Genomic DNA, 22,096 nt, shown 5'->3' with positions numbered 1-22,096 from the left:
GTCCTAATTAAAATGCATTAATCATGAACCCTCAGAAAAGCACACTACTTAATTTACTGGTTGAGACTTGTACTTTCCATGTGCTTTAAAAAAAATAGAAATAAGAACGTTTTTTATTAACAAGATGAAAAACAGAATCAGATAAAGCTTAGTTAGAGTGGTTAAAGATAACATTTTTTCATTGCACAACTGTAAGAAAGACATATGTATATACAAGAATAATGAAACAGGCATCTGTAAATATTGAAACATCCCTGAAGTCGGGTATTTTGGAATGTTTGCAAACCTGAGAATATCCATATTTAGACTTTGTATTCATATTTTGCTTTCATGCAGGCTAGACTAAGTACAGTATCAATTATTAATTGATAACAATAATTCCTTGCGTTCATATAGAGCTTTTTATCCCAGCGGATCCCAAAGCACTTTACACATAAATGGGGACACACTTCATTCTGCATTGAAGTGAGCACAGCAGTCAATCTTCTCCAAAAATCCCACAACACAGCAGATTAAATGGAGAAAAGAGAAATTACTTCACTTACCAAATTAAGGGGGAAACTTTAGGGAGGCAGATTGTATAAGCAAAAGTCTGGAATTTATACTCTAAATCCCAGAACACAGGGGTCAACACCCCTAATCTTACAGTGCCACATGATGTTTAATGACCAACTATACTGTGTTAATACTGTATTGCCTATTTACAGAAAAAATATTATCTGCCAGGTACACATTTGTAACAGTTGCACATCAGCAGAGTGAAATGAATTTCACAACTAGCTAGTGCTTATTACTGCACTCATGTAATTATGCATTATTAAATTACAATAACCATGCATTTTATATAACTACAATGTAACCATGCAATTAAAGATGTCAGGGGAAGTCCAAAGCTAAAAGGCACTTTAACCTCCAATTACTGTCTTATAATAAGTGTGGGATATGTGTTTTTAGGAGTCTTAGATATGATGTTACATGTAAAAAATAAATAAATTTAAATGAAACTGTCCAATTAAAAATAAAATCAATAATACATGCAGTAAAAATGTGGTGCTTATTTTAAAGAAAAACACGCATTAGTAATTCCTATAATTCTTCTAATAAGAGTACCGCATAATGAAAAACCAGGCATTCTGACATTTGGTACTGACTTAATAAATGAATCCTTAATTTAATATAAATTCATTGCACATTTCATTGTCCATCCCACAAAGCAAGGAAAGATACACATGACACATACTGTAGAACCCATCAAATAATAAAACAAAGGTAGTGCAAAAAGTAGTCTCGGTCTCCGTTGTCTGCTTATCAGTGCCAAGAAAGCACATCTGTAAGGTTCTTGGGCTGGATGGATTTTTTTTTTATTAAAATGCTTAAATAGCAAATGCAGGGAGAAATAACAGGCTTTCAGAGTTGACAAAGACTAAAAGCAAAGGGGTGAAAGAAGCTGTCTTTTCACATATATCTCTGAGTTGTAAATAAAGGCCCATTTGAGCTGCATAACTTTTGGATGCTTTAAGACAATGCAAGAAGATTCTGGCATTGCTTCCAATGAGATAAGAAGTACAGTATTAAGAAATAATGTTTAGTGTGCACACAATCCTCAACGTGTCCTCTGAACAGGAACGCAGCATTTCAGAGTACCTTCAGCTCACTCTTCCTGATAAAATATTGATCAGAATATTTCTATTCATCATCATTTATTTAACTGTGGCACGATAGTTGCTACTGAACTTTGCCTCGCTACTCTCACAGTGTGTCTTTTTCTGTCATTAAAAGCTCTTCAGCTTATGAAACTACAGTCCTTTCACTCTTCCATCACACCCAAAAGCAGCTCCGGCAGGATTCCTTTTAGAAGCAGCGGTGTTTTAAAAAGAAAAGACAAAAATCATAAAACTACCATCTCACCCTTTTCCCCCATCTTATGGCTCATTATATGTGACCTAACTGCACCCTCATTTCCCCTTCAAGAGACTACTTCAATTATAAGACCTACCAGCTGTTAAACAGCAGCAACATGCCATCATGATGTTTTTAAGTTTTTGGCTTGCAGAAATGCGAGACCTGTATGGAACAGAGACATTATGTACCTCATTCTAGAGATGGAATTACCTACAGTCCTGGAACTCATTACTGAACCTCAATGCAAACAACTCCCAGTTTTTTTTTCTGTAATCAGGGATTATTTCTTTCTTTGTGTTTGGTTGCTTAGTGTTAACAGGCGAAATGGAACAAAGTACTGGCCCAGCTGTAACCACAGATAATACGATAGTTTCACAATTGTTTCAGAAGAAAAATATTTATGGGTTATTCTCTGGTCGATGTTTTCTTTAGCAGTATCCACCCACGTCTGTATTTTTTCAAATCAAAACTTGCAATATGCAAAACCCTGACATGTTCTAGGTAGGCTGCACAACACCTCCATATATTAATAATTCCTAAAATAATGTGACTATCCCTTGCTAATATATAGATATATCAACCTCAAAATTTGAAATTCCTCACTGCTGGCTGCAGATACTTGGCACTATAATGTTAAACAACTCCTCCATAGATAAACTGTTGTTTGCATCCAAACATTCTGTCTGATCAGACCCTTATAGAGTACAGTGTGTTTGTATTGTTTGAATTTGCCATTTTGTTATTACTTTCTTAGAATATCCCTCATCTTGAGGACTTTAAATGGTTTTCTTAATTAACACCTATGGGAACCATTCCTGTTTTAACAGTGTAAGAGACAATGCTGACAGGCACATCGCCATCTCAGTTAAATGCTGTGTTGTAGTCTCAGCTTCCTAAAAAAAGCTTCCTTTTAACAATATGCTTACGCAGTGAAGAAGAAATGCGTGGGGTGATCCTAAAGATTTTTTTTGTGATTCTTGTGATTTTTGTGGTCTCGCAGAAAAAGACATTTCATTGCCAGCAACTACTGCTGCATGCCGTATTGTTGTGCATTTGATAAATAAACTTTGATTTGATTTGAAGATATTCCTGTTATGTGTCAGGGCAACAGTGTTAGGACGTTTGCAAACTGCAGTTATGCATGGAAGTGAACTGGAAGACACCACCGTTAGGAACTGGAGTAACAATATTGTAGTGTCTGCGATGAACACAATTTACACTGACACCCTCAACCTTCCGCCCCATGAAGGAAAACATTTTAATCCTTTAAGGGCAACAGAAATGTACTCTAGCCAAGTAAAGCATCTGTGTGTGTTGCAGTCCGATAGGGAAAAATACAGCTTGTGCACAACATGTAATGTCTGTTGAAACAGGGCATAGAGGAACAGAAAGATGAATTCCCCCGGATGCCAATTTTGTTTACAGCATCAGGAGGGATGCATGACCAGGAGACACAACGGCAAAAAATCCCAAAGAAGCGACTGCATGTAACCGCCAAGGACTGAAAAGCACCTCAGAGAGGGTGTTTCAGCCGAGCGTGAAATGAGAATTTTACCACATAGCCAGAGCTGTGGTCAGATTTAATCAGGAACCTAGCTGGGCTGGGCCTTAAACTTTGACTATGCACTTGATTTTGCAAACCTAGAAAATCAGTAATGCCACAGTCTCGTGTAACGTTTTGTAGAGAATTTAAAATACACTGCACATTACAGCCAGAGCTGGTTTAATGTCAGGAACCCTCCACAAAATTCAGAATCTCTTCACAGTTCTGCAGTCTTTGCATGCCACTTTGCAATCCCCTCGCAGTTTTAGGACATACTGTATGAGGAGTGAGGCTTTTTTGCAGAGAAGATCTCTCAATAAATACCACAAGGCCTGTCAACAGGAAAGTCTGCCTTTCCTCTTATTAGTGTGATAACAGATATGAGCAAAAGAATGTACAGGATGTGCTATTGACAGTGACAAAATCATGTTTACAAAATAAATTAATGATAAAGAAATACAAAGTTCCAACTGTGTTGTAAAAAATAACGGGTAAATGCAATTACTGCCAATTGTTCAGAAACAACCACTAACAGCCACTGAAGGCAGCTCCAGCTGAGTTCTTAGCAAATAATGAGAAAAATGCAGACACAAAAGTATTTGAAACAAGAGCTTCATATATTAAAAGTAATCGTTCACTTCCCCTGTTCTCTACTTTAAGCCACCTAGTATAGTTTATGGCCTTGGACAAGCCAAGGGAGACTTTTCTGACATTTTAGTCAGCTCTCTGTTTTCAGAGGCCAAGCTGAGCACCAGAGTGAGCTGTGAGAAATGTTGAATGATGTACCGTGTTGTAAATGTTTATGTTGGCTTGCTAATAAAACATTCTGTATTTTCTCATGCGTGCTGCTGGATGACTCAAATAAATAACACAAGGGTTAGATTGAAAGTGGGGAAAAAGAGGACGGAAACAAAAGCAGAATTGCAAGCAGTTTTCACTCCTGCCTTTTCCAAGGATTACATCACACAGCGATTAATGCTAACCCAGTATTGAAGATATTCACACTGATAAACCGAGGACAGGGTGAATGCACCTACTGGAAAGCCAGAAGTGGTTCTTTTTAAGCTGGTGCTATCTATTAAAAGAATTTGTTACCGACGAGGTGCAATGAAACACACCCGCCTGTTATCTCTGTACTATTCTCATTATTAACAGGTGTGGAAATCTTCATCAGCCTACCATGCAGAATAAAGTCTATAACGTCTGAAAAGAATGTAGACAGCAGGTGTAAATCATAGCTTATGGGGAAAGCACTCAGTTTTTCATACTTGCGATTCAGTTGGGTTTTTGTTTGTCAAATAAACGTGTTATGCTTCAGTTTAACAAGAGATAAAAATCAACTAAAAAATGTAAAGGATAATCTTTATAGGACCGAATTTGGACTAAGACCATAAACCTTACCTTACAGATGCCAGCATGGAAAAATATTTCCCCATACTGTTCCCTTAGGCATAAACTTTTGTATACATCTACAAAACAATTTTGGGCTTCGTTAATATCCTCGCTCCATAGTGCTAGCACCATAATACCACAACCTATTGCCTAGAAATCGTGTTTAGAAATGACAATTGTATAAAAGATAGTGACTGTGATGTTTCCTTCTGTACGCTCTTCTTTTGCTTACAACTACTACAATCAAATATGAGACGATATGAGTACAAAACGCTTTGATTATTGTATTGCAGACAAAAACACTCATACATCATACATCAATCAATTTTCTAACTGCTTCATTCAGGCTTCAGGGTTTTGGGGAAGCCAAGGAATTATCCCAGCAAGCAAAGGGCACAAGGCAGGATACACCCTGGATGGGACACCAGTCCATCACAGGGCAGACACAAAAGCATAAATGCTCGCACCAGGATCAATTTGTCTAGAAGCCAGTTAACCCACCAGCTTGATTTTGGAATGTGAGGGGAAACTGGAGCACCCAGAGGAAACCCATGTGAACACACGGAGAACGTACAAACTCTGCGCAGATACTGTAGCACCCCAGGTCCAGAACTCACCCCAGGGCCCCAGTGAGGACCTGTGAGGCAGTAATGCTAACCACTCTACCACTGTGCCGCCCCAGACAATTAACATAGTACAAAAATTAAAATTATGCTGTATTCATTATCATGAGCCATTATAAACTACAAATGAATGCATATGCCTAAATGACTAAGAGAAACTTGTTAATGGTACAATGATAATATGTGTAAAGTCTAAGAAAGCAAGGTGTATGGAATTTTAAAACCATGATGCAGCATGCAGTTGTCAAAGCCAGAGATGCCTGTGAATATGTCACAAGAAAAAATAGCAGGATGGGGGCACAGGTTATTTAATCTACCAAGCTTGAAGAGATGTTCGTAAATACTGCAGATGTTATTTCTATAAAGAAGCCAGTCTGGAAAGATAGGTGCTGTTAAATACTCATAAAATGACTGAATCAGCCTCCCTTATATACATTTACTTGAATTAACAAAAATATCACTGAAGAAAATTAATCAGATGGATAAGACCCTTCTAAGCAGATTCCTAAACTGTTTAAGCTGGAAGCATCGCGGCTTGTTAATAAACATGTTCTGAGTGCTACACAAAAAGACCTTGGAGAAGTGTAACTGGATTAGCTGAAATATGCTACCCACTTCCAGGACTGTCGAAACCAAAGAGAACCAGACCTTTGGCATTCTTTGGTCCTAACCCGTAAAACACCCTTCTCAGACAAATCCAGGAAGTCGACTCCTTTCGGATGTTTAAATCCTAGATCAAAACCGATCTGTTCCGCCTCGCCTAGCCCTGATCGCCTGGCTTGCTTCCAGTCGAGTCAAAGCACTGCAAGGCGGAGAGAGGTTTGCTCATGAAAAGCACTGCGGAATTTCAAATTGTATCATCTTGTTAACTATTCTTACTTGCTGATTTAGTGCGGTGCCTACAGTATATTAGGGCTTCCTTCTCCTGCTACCACCAGCCAAAGACAGGACTTCTGTAGCTGTTCATTACCAAAATGTTTTCAGATAGGGCTCATTAAAACCTAGGAGCAGATATCACATCTAACATACTGTGTAGCACTTTTGTAACAAGAACCACTTGTTCAGCAAATCATAATCTTCTTTAAACCTAATTTGTGCAGTTTTAGAATGCTGTGTTCAGGGTATGATAGATGTAGAACAAAATATTAAAAGCCACTGTTATTTATATTTCTTTACAGTATTTATAAGTACTTTCATAGTATAGGGCTGGGACTAAAACACAGGTTGCACAGTGCTTTGACCCATTCCAGTATAAATCCAGCTGATGAAAAGCACATACAGGCAGCTGCACTTCGGTTTAATCAAATGAATTCAAAATCAGGTAACTTACTGCCTGTATTATCCAGGACCTGCTGTAGGCTTTAACATGAGACCCTGCGGCTGGTGAAACATGATTGTTTCATTCTGCTTTGCAATGGGAATCCAACATCCACACCTGATGTGAACCTAAAACATATCATGTGTGTTAGGTTTCCTTTACACTTTTACCTCCTATCTTTTGATACAATAACTTCACCAGCCACCTTTCTTTATTTTGAAGGAATTACACCGCACTACAAAGGAAGCATTTTCAGAAGTGCTTTCCAAATATCTAAATCCTCCGAGCGCAGGGGGTGGCAAGACATGGTAACTAAAGCTTTCATGCCTTGAGTTAAGGCAACAGACCCCCAGTGCTTACAGCACACGTTTAATTATTGAGAAGACACTCACATTGCTAGGCAAATGAGGGACAGACAGATAGGCAGCAGGACCCTACAGCACCCTGCTGGCTTCATGGAAAATGGAAAGCAATGCTTCTTGGCTCATGAAGTGCACTTTAAATTATGAATTGGGAAGCATGAAAATAAAAGATTTCGACAGAGCACGGGAGGCTGAGAAACTTGCAAACTTGACAAATGACTCACACTGGGCCAATGATATTATAATCCAAGTAATAAATATTTAAGTTTAGGGTCAATCATCTATAATGCAATACACAGTCACTGACCAAATAAATATAGGATGATGTTCATAATACAGGTAATTAAGACAGGAAAACTGTTTGCCTCTATTGTTTAATCATTATTATGTATTTGCTCAGCAGAGACCTTTATGCACAGTATCTTAGATACCCTATCATCTCTTTACAAAATTCAGCCAATTAAATCAGTTAGTAATATTCCACATACAAATATATGACTAATATTTAGTTTTTTTGAAGTACTTTATTTTTCTTGAATTCCTTTAGGCTACAAAATAATTCAGACTCCACAGGGGGCTGTGTATATATTTTTAACTCCTCAAACGTGTCTCTGTAGAAATAGTACAATATAGAAAACAATAAAAAGTGATGGTGAAATATGGAGAATATCTGTGAAAGTTACTGTACAGTATATTAAATAACCTCTGCATTGGGCTTATATTTGGTTTCTCAATTTACAAAGGTTACAATTACTATTACTAAAGCCCTAGTCTCTGCTCCAGACAGATGATGTAACTTGTCAGTTTAGGAGTTATCAAACTGTCAGCTTTTGCAAGCGTGTATCAGTTGTCACTGGTTGTTCTGGTGGGCATTTTCAATGTGAAAAAACACATACTGTATAAACAGCACTGTATCCAGTACAAATGCATGTGTTAGGAGGTTAGATTGTAACTAACCCCAAAAAACCTACAAAGGTATGAGTATGAGTAAAGTGTTAATAACTACACCTATCAATCTTTTCTCTATATTTAAAGAATCTTGCTATGACATGTTCCTTCACAAACACTATGTATTACTATAAATATTTATATACCTGATGTGGCTTTTGGAATGATAAACCATAATGATTGACACTCATGGTTGTGTCATATAACAACATACACCTTAATCTAGGCTATACGAAGACTGCATTCAAATAAGGTCCAAGCTTTAAAGCTAATGCTGAACATGTCTCATTATCCACGGAAAATGTCGGTGTCGTCCTTATTCATGTTGTTTGACAGTCTTCAAAGCACCGAGGTAAGGAGGAAGGAAAGAGTTAAAACCACTGCAAGTTCCTCTCTGTGCAGAACAGCGGAAGAACTTGCTTAACAAAACCAGGACAAATCCCTGCACATAAATCCAGCACACAAGGAGCTAGACAGCTTTAGAGAAGGAGGGACAGAGGTAATGTTAAACAGGCTTGACCAATCTGAGTCATGTGACAAGAATATAATGAATGCCTTATCGGTATAAAGGAGTGCCTTTTACCCTGCCTGTGCAGCAAGGATTAACTACCTATGATATGTACATTCACCTCAAACCTGTGTTTCTGTTGTATATCTTGCAATTTGTGAAAGCAAAAACAACGAAAAATGTTATTTAATGTGGAGTGATTTAGGTGTTTTGAACGATATTTTTTAAAAAGTGAAAATACAGTGGTGCAATTTAATTGGACTCATCAAATCAAACAGATTTGATTCTTGCTGAAGTGGAATAAGACAGATGCTTATATTTTAAAACATGTGTTAACATCAGCCCAGCCTAAGCCTTCAGAACAAGGCAGCTGTGAGGAGCATAGCCTTGCAAGAAGTGCCAATTTCTTAGGTTAACTAAGCACCTTGTTTTCCCAAAGAAATGCAAACTTTTTAACCCATCAATGCAGTGGCTGTGAACCTTCTCCCAAGCAACAAGACTAAAAACAGCTAACGATTCACACAATGAATCAGTCAGTCAACAGTTTTAGCATAGCCCACACCTTCCTTTTCTTGTGCACAGCACCAGAGCAACTGTTTCACCTCACTTTCCAGTTTTCTGTAAGCAGAACAACTTGTTAAAGACACACTCTCCCCTTTGTCACCCACACTGCACTTCACTTCACTTCCAGACATGTTCAAATGCAAAGTGAGATAAAATGGCAAATGCACAAATACAATAGAGAATAGTGGTGTTAGGAGCAAAGTGCCTATTATAGAAAGCACAGAATTTGTGAGAGTATTTTGGATTGATACTCCAGTATCATTCCAATCTCTCTCTGTGCGTATAGGTACTGTATGTGCTGTATAGCTAGAAAGGGAGAGAGATTCGGACAGCTGGATATACATAAAACCATGCTGTGCCTCATGTTCAGACTAATAGGGGAAAAGATCCTGTTAATTTAACTTATGATGTGCTAGCCTGCAAGTTGCATGCTTCACAGTAGTCTGCTGTGTAGTCCGTTTTGTGTTGTTAATAACACTAGTTTCCCCCTTTGATCTGTCCATTAACACATGAGATACAGTAGCTTGGGTGACTATAGTAATTTAGGAAAAAAAATGCCTATTTGTCTCAAGTGAAGTCTGTTACAGATCTGCAAGGTGACTGGTGTTTGGATTTTTTTTTGCCCGAGACAATGGTCACTTAATTTATTAAAGCTCAGAGCAGGTGTCTCCAACCCTGGTCCTGGAGAGTCCCAGTCCAGCAAGTTTTATAGGTCACCATAAATCACCAATCTCTAAAGACAGTATCACAATGAGCAAGCAGGCAGGAGATCTATTAAACTAAACAATTTAGAGATCATATGGGATCAAAATATGAGTTCCCTTCAACCCTCAAAAAACGTGGCTCTCTTAACCCAACAGATCATTACTCAATTCAGCAATATCGCACAGGTGTTGCCAATCCTGAGAAAGAGGTGACCTACGGTATAAGCATAACTTAAGTGCGACTCTCCGGAACCTGGGTTGGATCGAAGACTATATGTTAACAAACCTTAAAAGATACAAATTAAATCTGAGAGCTGCTCTCACAAAAGCAATACCAAAGAACTCAGAATCATAAAATATAGCACCTTCATAATTGCACGCCGAATTTAGTCATTTGGACTGGGACATAGTCCCTGAAATATAGCTCTGCTTTGATTGCAACGATATGTGCTTAGACTTACAATAACATGTGCAGAGAAAAAAAAAATAATTCCTTACAAACACCAAGGACCAAGGGCAACTATACCTCTTCACTCAAAAAAAAAACTAGGAAGAAGAAAACAATGTCATCATCATTGTACAGTAACTAAATTTGATCATGTACTTAAAATCTTATAGAGGACTTGCCTGAATCCCACTGGGCATGTGAGCTGAGCTTTATTGAAATGACATCTGAAAATAAAGAATACCTGCTGGTCTATCCAATATATTACGAAAGCACCAACAGAGAGCTTCCTTGCAAATGTCTCTTAATAATGTGCTGTCCCCTCTGACAGCACTTTTAGCCCAATAAGCAGCAACATCCTGTAGTACACACTTGAGCAATAACCAGGTGAAATAACCAGGGCAAAACCATTGTATGTATAAAGCAAGAAAAAATAAAGCACGTCTGTACACTATAATATCAAGCACATTCAAGCTCCCTTAGTGTTGATCCTGTGCTGTGCTAGCAGTACTTCATGAACATGCTTGCTCAGTGACTGTCCAGTAACTTAAAGATATAAGATATCAGCATTTACAGAGAAAAGAATGTAACCTTTCTTATCTGTTTTCAGATCCCACCAACTATAATTATGAACACTTGGAATGTAACTCAACTGAAACGTTAAAATTAGTGCATTGGCACCATGCAATGTCCCTGTTTGCTACACCTGCTTAGTTAGCAGTGAAACAACAACAAAAAAGAGTGCACACACCAGTATGATGAGTCTCAAGTGCCACTGGTTCGATCATAGTCACATCAAAATGCTCTGTCATTGTCAAGGAAGAAACGTTAAGCGTCAGGTCTGGGGTCTCTTAACCCAGTGTCCTACTGCCTTAGCTCCATGTTGTATAAATTCATCTCTACAGACAGCCAATTGCCGACTGTGGTAATATTTTAATACAAAACAGCTGATAAAGTGGTCACAAGATGTGCAATATGCCACATGTTACTGAGACAAACTCCACCGTTTACCATTAAAGAATAATTTATTCCAGACCATATGTTCAGCTGGTGGAAAAAAGCTGCTGGAGTCACAAGTTGCCTGATCTCCATTTGATCTTATGAATTAGTGCCTGTCAGTTGGGGCTAAGAATCAGATGGAACGGAGATTACATGACTCAAAAGACAATAAAATGAGCAATGCTACACGCAAAAACATGTAAAAGAACAATCTATAAAACTGGTGTATAAAACAAACACAAGACATGTTCAACTGATAAGGGTGACAATTTGTAAATTTGTGAATTTACACAAAATGCATTCATTTTTTGATAGGGGGGACCAATACTGATTTGTTAAGTAAAGACATTCATAATTGCAAGAACAGTGAATACAGAATATATTATTAAATATATCATTTGAAAACCATAATGGTCTTCCTATCCATTGATTATTCTTAGTGCTCTCTCTACATATATACGCTGAATGTGCCCCATATTGTAAATGAACCCATGCCTGTGTATTTCACTCAAGGATGACATTGTTACTTCATCTCAGTTACAGAAAGGAAATCAGTAAATAATCTACTGTTGTGTGTAAATCAATAAATCCACCAGGATGTTGCTTACTGACACACAGTCATGTTGCTCTGGCTTTTCTAGCGAGAGACCACTGAGAAAGGTCATGATGTGTGTTTAAAATGTGGACTAGTAGCCTCGGACCTGAACTGTTAATTAAAAATTACCACATTAACACATTACCAAATATTTCCACACAATGCAGGCTTTTTGTATTCCATATACTGCATATACAACGATGTCAATAACGAAGCAAAAGTCTTATTTTATTAATTATTTTATTATCTTGATACACACTATAGTGTAAGCTTAAAACAGGAATGCAGTCTCCTGATTACAGTGTAAAAATGAGAAGCCATAGGTTCTAATAAAGATAATCAGGAAGTGGAACTTTTCAGAGAGTTTGAACCCAGAAGCTATACAGAGTGTATCATGCAGTTCAATCTGCAGAGAGCAAACTCCAGTCACATAACAACATTCTTAAAGATCATATAAGAACAATCAGATAAGTTATAATCAATGGCTCTCCATCCATATCCTCCAGGTGTAAAGATTTCTATCAGAAAATTTCAAGTCTGATGGAAATGGAAATAGAGGTCGGTCTTTCTAATGATTCCTCTGTATCAACTTCACAAAACATAGATGCTTCTCTTTTTTTCCAGATTTTCAGCCATCGTTATTTTTTCATGCACAATATTGAAAACCCTTACTCCATGGACTAAATAGCAAATACAGAAGCTAGTTTTTAACTGAATAAATGCACAAGCTTTGAATATCCTGAGCTTCCTTTGCCTAACCAGGATATCTAATCAAGAACAGAAGATGGAAAATTTGAAAACTACGAAGAGGAGAATTTTAATTTTACAGAGAAATTACATGAGTTGACACAGTTTTCCCTCTATAGTTTTTTTGTCCTAGACAACTGCTGGTTCATATTTTGCTGATAACGTCCAATGCAAAAAACATTTTAATATAATTTTCACTCAAATCAGTCAGTCTGTTGCTGTGTTATTTCACTTGTCATGACATCACTGAGTCTTGTCAATTTCAATTTCCTTTTTATAGTTTCAATTCTTTATATAGTGATGTCACTGCTATCCATACCTGTATCTGACAGACCATAAATTAAAGTGAGTCTGGCAAAGTCTACATTTCCAGTTCTAAAAAAAACTTGTAATCATTTTCTATCCTTAACACGTGTTCAGCTGCTTCGTTTCTGAATTAAGAAACAGAAGGAAATACCTGGACATAAGTATTTTCGCAGTCATTTTTGGGATGCCGCAAGTAATTGCTAGGGATATTATAATAAAGCTACACTGACCACTAAAGTGCTGAAATGTTCCCATCAGGCATGTGCTGTGTTTACATTCCTAAAGAGGAGGTAAACGTTCAAAAGGCAGGTCAGGCTGGTGCCACTGAACCCAAACATGAGGCTGCATTTGTTTATCTGTCAGTTGTGGGAATTTGCAACCAAATGTAAATACCATTGCAAGCCCTAAGCCCTGTAATTCTTCAATACTCTTGTCATGTTACCCATGCTACCAAACACATCTGCCTGTTGAAATAAAAACATTGAAATTAGGCTACACAGACCTTTCACATCTCTCTGCACCATTCCTTCACCCCTCAAAAAAGTCACTTTTGCTGAATGTTGACTGGCGCAGCTGCAGGAGATGCTCATATTGATGCATATTCATGAGTGCTACATTTAAAAGTTACATGATCGCCCTTCTGTATATATAACCCTGACAGATGTAGGATTCAAGTGCAGGAAAAGGAACGAGGCTCCTTTAAGTGAAGGAAGCTTGTCACCTTGTGTAGCTAAGCACTTCCACTGCACTGATTCTTCCTTATTCCCAGTATAGATACATCAGCTGAGCTAACAGCAAGTGTAATTCATGGACAGGGAGTTCAGAAATAAAGTAGGGCATTCACCATACCTTGAGCAGTAGTCCTCTGGAATCTGACAGAGAGCAGGTTTCCTCCTGTTTAAGACTGATTGGAGTTGTGGGATCATAAACCCATCATCACAGACGTGAGTGTCGTTTTATTTGCCTGCTGACAGGCTGACCAAACAGCTGTGTTTGAAACAGAAAGAGAAAAAGTACATATAGTTTTACAGATGAAGCGAGGAGGGAAATTTAAATGAGAGGCAGAACGGAAAAAAAAGGCAGAAGTCCCTCTACGGTTTCATTTCCCCTCACTCGCTCTCACTCTCTCTCTCTGTTTCTCTGAGCTCTCATTCAACCAGCGACTCTGAGTGAATCAGGACAGCCCAAGCCATCTGTTGAAACACGCCTGCTTCTTTGCTTTACTCACTCACTCGCCGAGAGAAAGAGAGAGAGGGAAGAGAGGGCTGTACTGCTCGCACCCAATCTGAAGGCAGAGCACTTTCTCCAAGTCAGAGGCAGAGAGGGGGAGACGGAGGGAGAGAGAGAGAGCGCAGGATCAATTGTAATGTTGCAGGAGGCAGTACAAGAGGGAGCAGCAGCGTGAAAAGGGAAAGCTGGGCTCAAATACTTTGTATTCATGAGGCTGGGACCTTTCAGACCTAATGGCCTGTGCAAGACAGAAAGAGGGGAAGGGGGTAGCAGAAGGCAGAAAGTTGCAAAGTGGAACTTGGAGAGAACACAGACAGACACACAGGCAGACTGATTCACCTTCAGCAGACACACAGGTGCTCAACACACGCTCTGTGAAAACATGTGAAGAATACAAACTCAAAGCCAAAAACACATTTTCCATTTCAAAACGTTCCACGCCCTACAATGTGAGCCAGACGACTATCTTGGGCGGTTGCGTTGCTTTCTCTTGCCCTGTGATAGCACAAGTGGGAGGACACTGACCTTGCACAAGGGCTGTCTGTCACTGCCCCTGTAACAGCCCCTCTACAAAACCTCAACCTGCTGAGTCACACAATTTACTCCATGACACATCTGCTTATTCTGTTCCCCACCATGATCTTTATAGACTTACTGGATTTCTTACCTTTCACAAGGATTAAAACATTGGATTGAATAACATTCAGCTTATTCAGCTATCTAGTTAAAGCCTTTGCTTATACTTCAAAGTACTTTTTTGCTGCTGTGCTGCTCTCTGATGTAGCAGATTTAAGGCAATGTTTACACATTAATATAACATGAAATGCAAAGGATTTAGTTTATTTGTTTCACAATCTTTCCAGAAATCATTAGCGGGAAGTTAAACCAGCTGGCTTGTTCTTCAGACATTCTTCTTTTGGCAGGCACCTCAGTGGCTGTAGCAAGGATTTTGCCACAGCCTGCTGTAGGTCTTCCTGAAGGAACAGCATGAGTACCTTACCATATTGTTCGGTAAAACAAAATTGAAATATCTGGGACACATCACCTAGAAATACACTGTGGGAAACACAGGGAAATCAAAGAATATTTTCTAGTATACATAACTACAAGGTGAGGAGGCTCTCATGCAAATTTAAAAAATGTCCAGTGAACCGACAGGGTGTGATACAGGTTAAATGAAACAATGGCTGATGGAACAGCCTAACAAAATTGCAAATACTTGCCTGTAAGGGGTGACTGTTTCATGAACATGGATAACAGACAGAACTGCATGAAAAGAGATGACACAATAATCAATACTAATCACAGTGATTCCCCTAAATTCTCAAGGTCACATGGCCCACCGCAATGCACCTATTTAGTATAGCTAAATTATGAGCTGTATTATACTTATTAGCAAATTATTACAGTAGGTCAACATTTAGGTTTGCATCATCATTCAAAAACCACCAATCAGTCACTTCCACCAGGATTCCTGTCTAGCAATCCAAGACCAGCAACCCCCCTAAATTTAACTCAGGTGAACTCAGGTGATACATGTATCTTAGCATTAATGTTAACACTCATACAATAGTATTACAACTGTGTGGAAGCAGAATATTTAAATGGTTTCTCACACTGTAACCTTTGGACAGTCACAGGTGTACAAATGCACTTACATTTCATACCCACATTATTCCACAATTAAAGAGAGAAAACGCTGTTTTTTTTTCCTTTCTGAAAAGGCACTCTCAGAAGAAAAAGCATTTAAGCCACGCAAAGATGCACATTTTGCACCCTTGCAGTAACAATCCACTTTGCTCACAGTGCGTATTAATATACATAACTATTACATTTCAGTTTCACAGTTTAGTCATCTTACTGAGCCACCGGACCTTCCACGACTCCAACCTTGCAGTATCAGCAACAGTGGAGCTATAAAGCTTTTGTGTTTTCTTTCTGTCAGAATGAACACACATTTATCAATATCCTGACTGCAGTGCACACTTCGTTTACTGCAACCTTGGTTTGTCAATAGGGATCGTAATGAGGAAGGAAGAAAGGCCACACCAATAACAGACACACAAAAACACCCAAATCCCAAATCCCATGTCATCATTACATGGCAGGGTTCACTGCTGGCATTGGATCAAGACTAGCAACGAACATAATCATAACTGTCACACATACGTTTTTCCGTTAACATCGTCCTAGACCATTTTAAACACGATAACCATCCACTGTCAATAGTCCAGTTTTCTGTTATTCTGAACACATTTTTGTGTTTATTTAAATAACAGATCTCAGGTTTAAATACCAAAAAGTGAATCTATAGTTAGCTAAACCTAAACAAGTGAGGGGGGCATTGTGTTTAAATTTGTGTCTGTGTTCGGTGTTAATTTTGGGGGAGAAATGGCTGGGAGAATTCCGTGGATGAAAATGGGGAAGTTTAGTGAAACTAAAAAGCTGAGTGTACAAGTGGAGAGTAAGCTCGTTGGTGCTACTGTCCAATAAACTGCTTAGAATCCACTTTCGCCATATTTTGATCCTTGGGATTATGTTTTCTTTTAACTTCTAACAACACAGGGATTTTGGCACACTTCCTAAAATAAGAGTGCAACCACATTTCCTGCACTGTCATTAAAAAATTCTTTTCAGAAAACGGATGGAAAAATCAATTAAGGCCTGAAGACTAACAAGTGATTAATGTTTTTGTTCTCTTTCCAGGTAATTTATCGACAGTGTGAAGGCACAAAAGATTAATTACAAGCACCATCCCCAATGTATTGCCAGCACTTCAATTTAAAGCTTTTTTTTAATGCTCATCCATGTGGGTTAGACACGTACTGGATTGTTTTCAACCCTAATGTCTTAGACAAAATATGTTTGCGAAAACAAATTGGCCCAGGAAAACTATTGTTCTTCCCAACAATTCTCCTTCAGCGTTTTCTTGGCTCATAAAACAGATTAAGTAATTAATTGAACAAAAACATTCTTGGTCCTGTTTACATGTACAATATTTTTCTTCACTCATAACTGTCAAGATGAGGACGCAGTTATAGCACATCATCTTTTCCATACAGGAGAGCTCACCTAGCAATTAACCAAATTCTGTTGCAGCTTTGTTGTTTTGACCATACCCAGCTCTTGTGGTTCTTGTACAAATAACAAATGATACAATCTACTTAAAAGAAATCATGAAAAAAAATTAAATTCATTTCTCCATCCCCGGGTTAAAAAAATGCAATTTTGATTGATTTAACTTGGAAGGGTTTCTATACATAAACAGTGAACAAGAAAACTATAGAAGAAGAAATGAACATCGTAACATGCAGAGGAAAAACAATAGGGACACTTAGATCACAAGACCCATGTGTGTAGCATGATCTTCTGCCAATGTACTGCACTTGGAAATGAGCCTTTTATTAAAGACGTCTGTGGGGGTGTGGGTCTATGCTGTGAGTCATGCAGCAAAGATGCTCAGGATGATTATAGAAGGATACATCTTCAGGCTCCTGAGACTCGTATAAAACAGACATACAAAGGGGGGGGGAAACACCACAACCTGACAAACTGCTCAGAGGCCTGAATTTGGATCAAATAAGCCACTGCCGACCAGAGCACAAGCTGTCTGAGGCGTTGGCTTTGTGTACAAAATAATTGGAAATAAAGGAGCAGACGGTCCAGTGAGGCAGTCCCCTCGAATGGTCTGAACTCAATTTCACTGATTCGCACCGAGAAAAGGCGGCTGTAGCTGTAGGGGCAGATGGTTTTTGCAGAGATGGTGAAGCTGCAGGGCAGCAGACTGGAACCAGCACAGAAACCAATAAATGGGGTAAGATTTATATAGACCCTTTATACTCAGAAAAAGGCAGACTGTTGTTTAGGTTTTTTTTTCTTCTGATTCATCTTTCATTCTGTTGACCGCATTCAGAGATGGTTCCATACTAGTAAGCAAACCGTACAAAATAGAATCTCATAAACCAAATGGCACAAGGACAATATTGACAAATATCCCAGCAGGGTTTACAATGAGATTAGATAGAGCAAACATTAAGAATGTGGTGTGTACTGACAGAACCGAAGAAAAAATATTTAATTGAGTGAACAATGGACATTCATTGAATGCTGTCTAGAGGATTAATGGAACTAATGGATAATGGAAAAATATTATTTTGCCCAGAAGGGCCAAGAGTTCTGAAACATTGTCCAAAATACTGCATGATAAGACATGTTAAGTAATAAAATGTTTATGTTAAAAGCAAGCAAATATTGGGGAAAAGTACCAGATTTCACAGTAAAATGACATACTGTACATCATAAAGAACATGTATATTTCCATATCTCAGGAAAAGCACAGAGCAAGACCAGTTTTGTAAATTGGTAACAAATTCCCTAACAAAATATGAAACAATGTTACATCCAATGAAAAAAAACCCTGCTTTTTTCATGCTGCTGCAACTCACCAGGAGTACAGCACTCACTATGAAACATAGTAAGAAATCCTAATACCACTCATTTTAGATCATAACTCCAAGCACCAAAGAAAGGATAAGACTTACTAAACGCACAGAAATTAATGTAGACAGCGCGCATGAAATACAGTAAATGATTTCACAGCATTACTGGCATTTCATTGTTGCTTTCGTGCTTGTCGGCAGTGCTCCTCTGCCACAGTTTACTCAGGAGTGCACAAGAAAGTCAAAATGTTGCGTGACTTGGCTTCGCATACCTCATCATTTATAAAAAAATGGCATCAGCTTCTGGCAAACTGTACTGTCATCAACCTCTCACTCAGAGACTAATGAAGCTGGGAACTATTAACTCTTTGTACTCAGGAGACAGTGACTCTAAAATGATGCATGCATAAACAAGTAGATCCAATAAAATAGTTTAGACACACACCCAAAATGTCATAAAAGTAGTAACATTTAAGTTTCAAATCCAGATTCAGCAAAAATGCTGCCTGACACTTTAAACAGCCTTTGACAGCCTTAAATTCTTCTTTATGACAAAGGTGTTGCATGAAGCATGGTAACGCACAACAAATATTTTACCACAGAAGATCTTTTTACAATACACTAGGCTGTAAATTGCTGCGTGCCCACTACTCTGTGCAAATGAAAAATGAAGAAAAATAAATCCTATGTCAAAAGAGGGTGGAGAATTAATCTTTCCATCTTTTGAGGGCCATATCTTTTATTGAAAAGAAAATCCCAGCAAAGTCTGATGAACTCAATGTAAGTAAGATAGCTATGTATAGTATCATTCTGTTTGGAGTTACAATATTCAAATGCTGGTTAATTTCTGTTAGCAACTAGCCTTGTTGATTTAGGTGACACTGATGAACTCTGCTGGATCTTAGACACAATCATGTTATGATCATCAATAACCTACTCATAGCCTACACTAGTGTTTCCTACTATCATAATAACTTTGGCTATGATTAATACAACCAAGTCTGTGCAAGAAGAAACCAAGCTTGCATTAAAGAACTTTGATTCATATCGGTCAGAATCCTCAAAAGATAAACTACATATGAACAGACAATATAAAGTATTGCAGTAGCTGATCAATTACTTTTATCAATCAAATTTGATTGACCCAGTGTCAGGTGTACCACTCTATACAGTACAATCAGAAAGCTAAAAGGCCAAACTTTTGGTACTGCACAATACAAACGTGCCAGGATAATTATCTTAAAATGGCTAAAATGTCAGCACACTGACAAAGAATTCTGCTCTGGCAAAAAAAGGAAAAAGCAAAAAGAGCAAAGCAATGCAAAATGTCAAAGACTTTTCCTCAGAAGCATACATCTATAATGAGAACTACTGACTGAAGTAACACGTACTGTAACTTCAATGTAAAGTCTTCTTTCGTATGCGACCTTGAAAACTAACGATGCTGTATTAGAGAAACTACTGTATATTCCAGTCATCCCTAGAAGAGTGTGCTTCCTGAATGAGACACTTCAATAATTAAAGCTTCTGCACATTTTACAAAACAGTATTTCCTGCTTGCTTTTATAATCATTACCTTGGGTTCTGAGATAATGTTCCCTCAAAAACATCAGTTGCAAGAAAGAACCTAGTTTACTGGTTTTGGTCTGAAGTTAATCTTTGAAGGTTTCAAATGGGAGGCACCACCGCAATATGAATCATCTTGCACTGAAAAGAATGAGGTTTGAGAGAAGTCCAAGATCTCTTAATCTCATAATAATGTGATTTATGCCGATGTATTATGTAGGATTTAATTTTCTGCCAAATATTGCCAAATTTGAAATCAAGTTCCAATGTAGATGTGGGTTGAAGTGTGGTGAGACAAATAAGGAACTGTATTCTTTGTGTTGGATATTCCTGCACAACGGCAGAGCTAAATACCAGGAGTAAGGAGAAAATTGATCAGATTGGAGTTCTTAGGGAAGAAAATGTTTTGTTAGCCCTGAAAAGAAGCTGACTGCCTGGCACTGTAAGAGTCCGCACCTTATTTCGAATTCTAGGAATAAACCCTCTGACGTGTTTCATTCCAACAGTAGCTGCAAACAATACTCTCCTTCCTTGGTGCCGTAAAACATACTGCAGTCTACGGTTTCCTCATTTAAACAATCACTGGCACACAAAACACAGCCATTGTAAATGAAACCTTTAAAAAAGGTCGTCTGTTTTTTTTTTCCCCACTCTCTCCATTTTATTTTGCAAACAGACACAAGAAGGTCAGATTGAGATGCGGGCACTGTATTTAAAAATTTATGGACAGATTTTGAGCTGAGGCACAGGTAACTTTAGAGCTTCTCTCCCACAATATCAGGTAACCAAGCTGTGCTCCCTCTGGATTTTCCATGTGCACGTGTGGCATACGGAGAAAGCAAGGAAGCCCAGGAGCCTGTGAGATCCTTCGCTCCGCTGTGAGGTTCGGCTCTGCCCACAGAGCTGCCTCGGATAACAAATTGATACCACAAAGGCTGTCTACTCCAGGCCAACAAGGCACTGATACTTATCAAACAGCAATGCTATTACAATTCTAAATTACCTCGGAAAAGATCGATACTTTATTTAAACAGAAGGAGAAGCAAGGGGGAAAATAATTGCAAGAAGAAAAGAGCTCTTAAAAGATTTAAGAGAGGAAGGCAAGATTAAAGAAAAGAATGTGCCGGACGCTGAAAAAGTGTGCTATTATTTCAGCTTTTTAATTAGATTTCATTGAAACTTTGCACTTAGAGGAGGCAGATATTTTTCAAATAATTTCCTTTTGATTTGTGAGTGAAGACTGCTGCCTTGGTTGATGTTCTCAATAGGTCGTTACGAATACAGTATTCATACAACTATATGTTGTGCGACCATCTATAAAGAACATATATATTTTCTCGTACAATTGTAGATATTTTACTGAGTATAATGTCAAATGAAGATTAATATTTTGCATGCTACATGCTATGATTGATTTCCCAGCCTGTCTATTTTTTAAATGTTTTGTCTCAAGATTTTGTTCCAAATATCCTGAAGAACATTCCAAAGATAATGTTGTTCTTTTGCCTTCTGCTGTTCTTTTCTGGGTCCATGTCATTCCATATTGTTTTAACTGGATTGAGATCTAGGCTGTGGAGAGGCAGCAGTATTATTTTTCAGATCTCTGGCTTGTTCTTTGTTAGTTCAATGATTATTTAATATTATGACCGTGTGCTTCGGATCACTGTCACCCTGAAAAGTCAATCAATCAATATTTATTTGCTATAGCGCCATTCACAATAGAGAGCTTTACAGAGTTATACAGCCTTTGACAGTATTGTACGGCAACAGCAGACCTTGTGGGAACAGAGGAGAGAAAAATGATAACTCCCGCTGGGAGAAAATAAATAATAGGAATGGAAATAAAACAAAAGAAGAAAGTGTTAGGGGCCACTAAGACTATTTACTGTAGGTAGGTTTGATTCG

At 38.2% G+C, this 22,096-nt stretch overlaps 1 protein-coding gene across 4 annotated transcripts in view; it reads right to left on the bottom strand.

Moving 5' to 3' along the window:
• Positions 1-14,158, bottom strand: part of sulf2b (sulfatase 2b) — a 116,802-nt gene extending 102,644 nt beyond the window's left edge. For all 4 annotated transcript variants that reach the window (XM_015364809.2, XM_015364812.2, XM_015364813.2 and 1 more), the window contains exon 1: positions 13,806-14,158. The gene's annotated coding sequence lies outside the window, so the exon portion shown is untranslated. The remainder of the gene's footprint in view (positions 1-13,805) is intronic.
• Positions 14,159-22,096: the final 7,938 nt, after the last annotated feature.

This window comes from Lepisosteus oculatus, chromosome 16 (assembly GCF_040954835.1).
Source record: "Lepisosteus oculatus isolate fLepOcu1 chromosome 16, fLepOcu1.hap2, whole genome shotgun sequence".
Lineage (NCBI taxonomy): Eukaryota > Metazoa > Chordata > Actinopteri > Semionotiformes > Lepisosteidae > Lepisosteus > Lepisosteus oculatus.
This window is presented reverse-complemented; position numbering and strand designations above follow the sequence as displayed.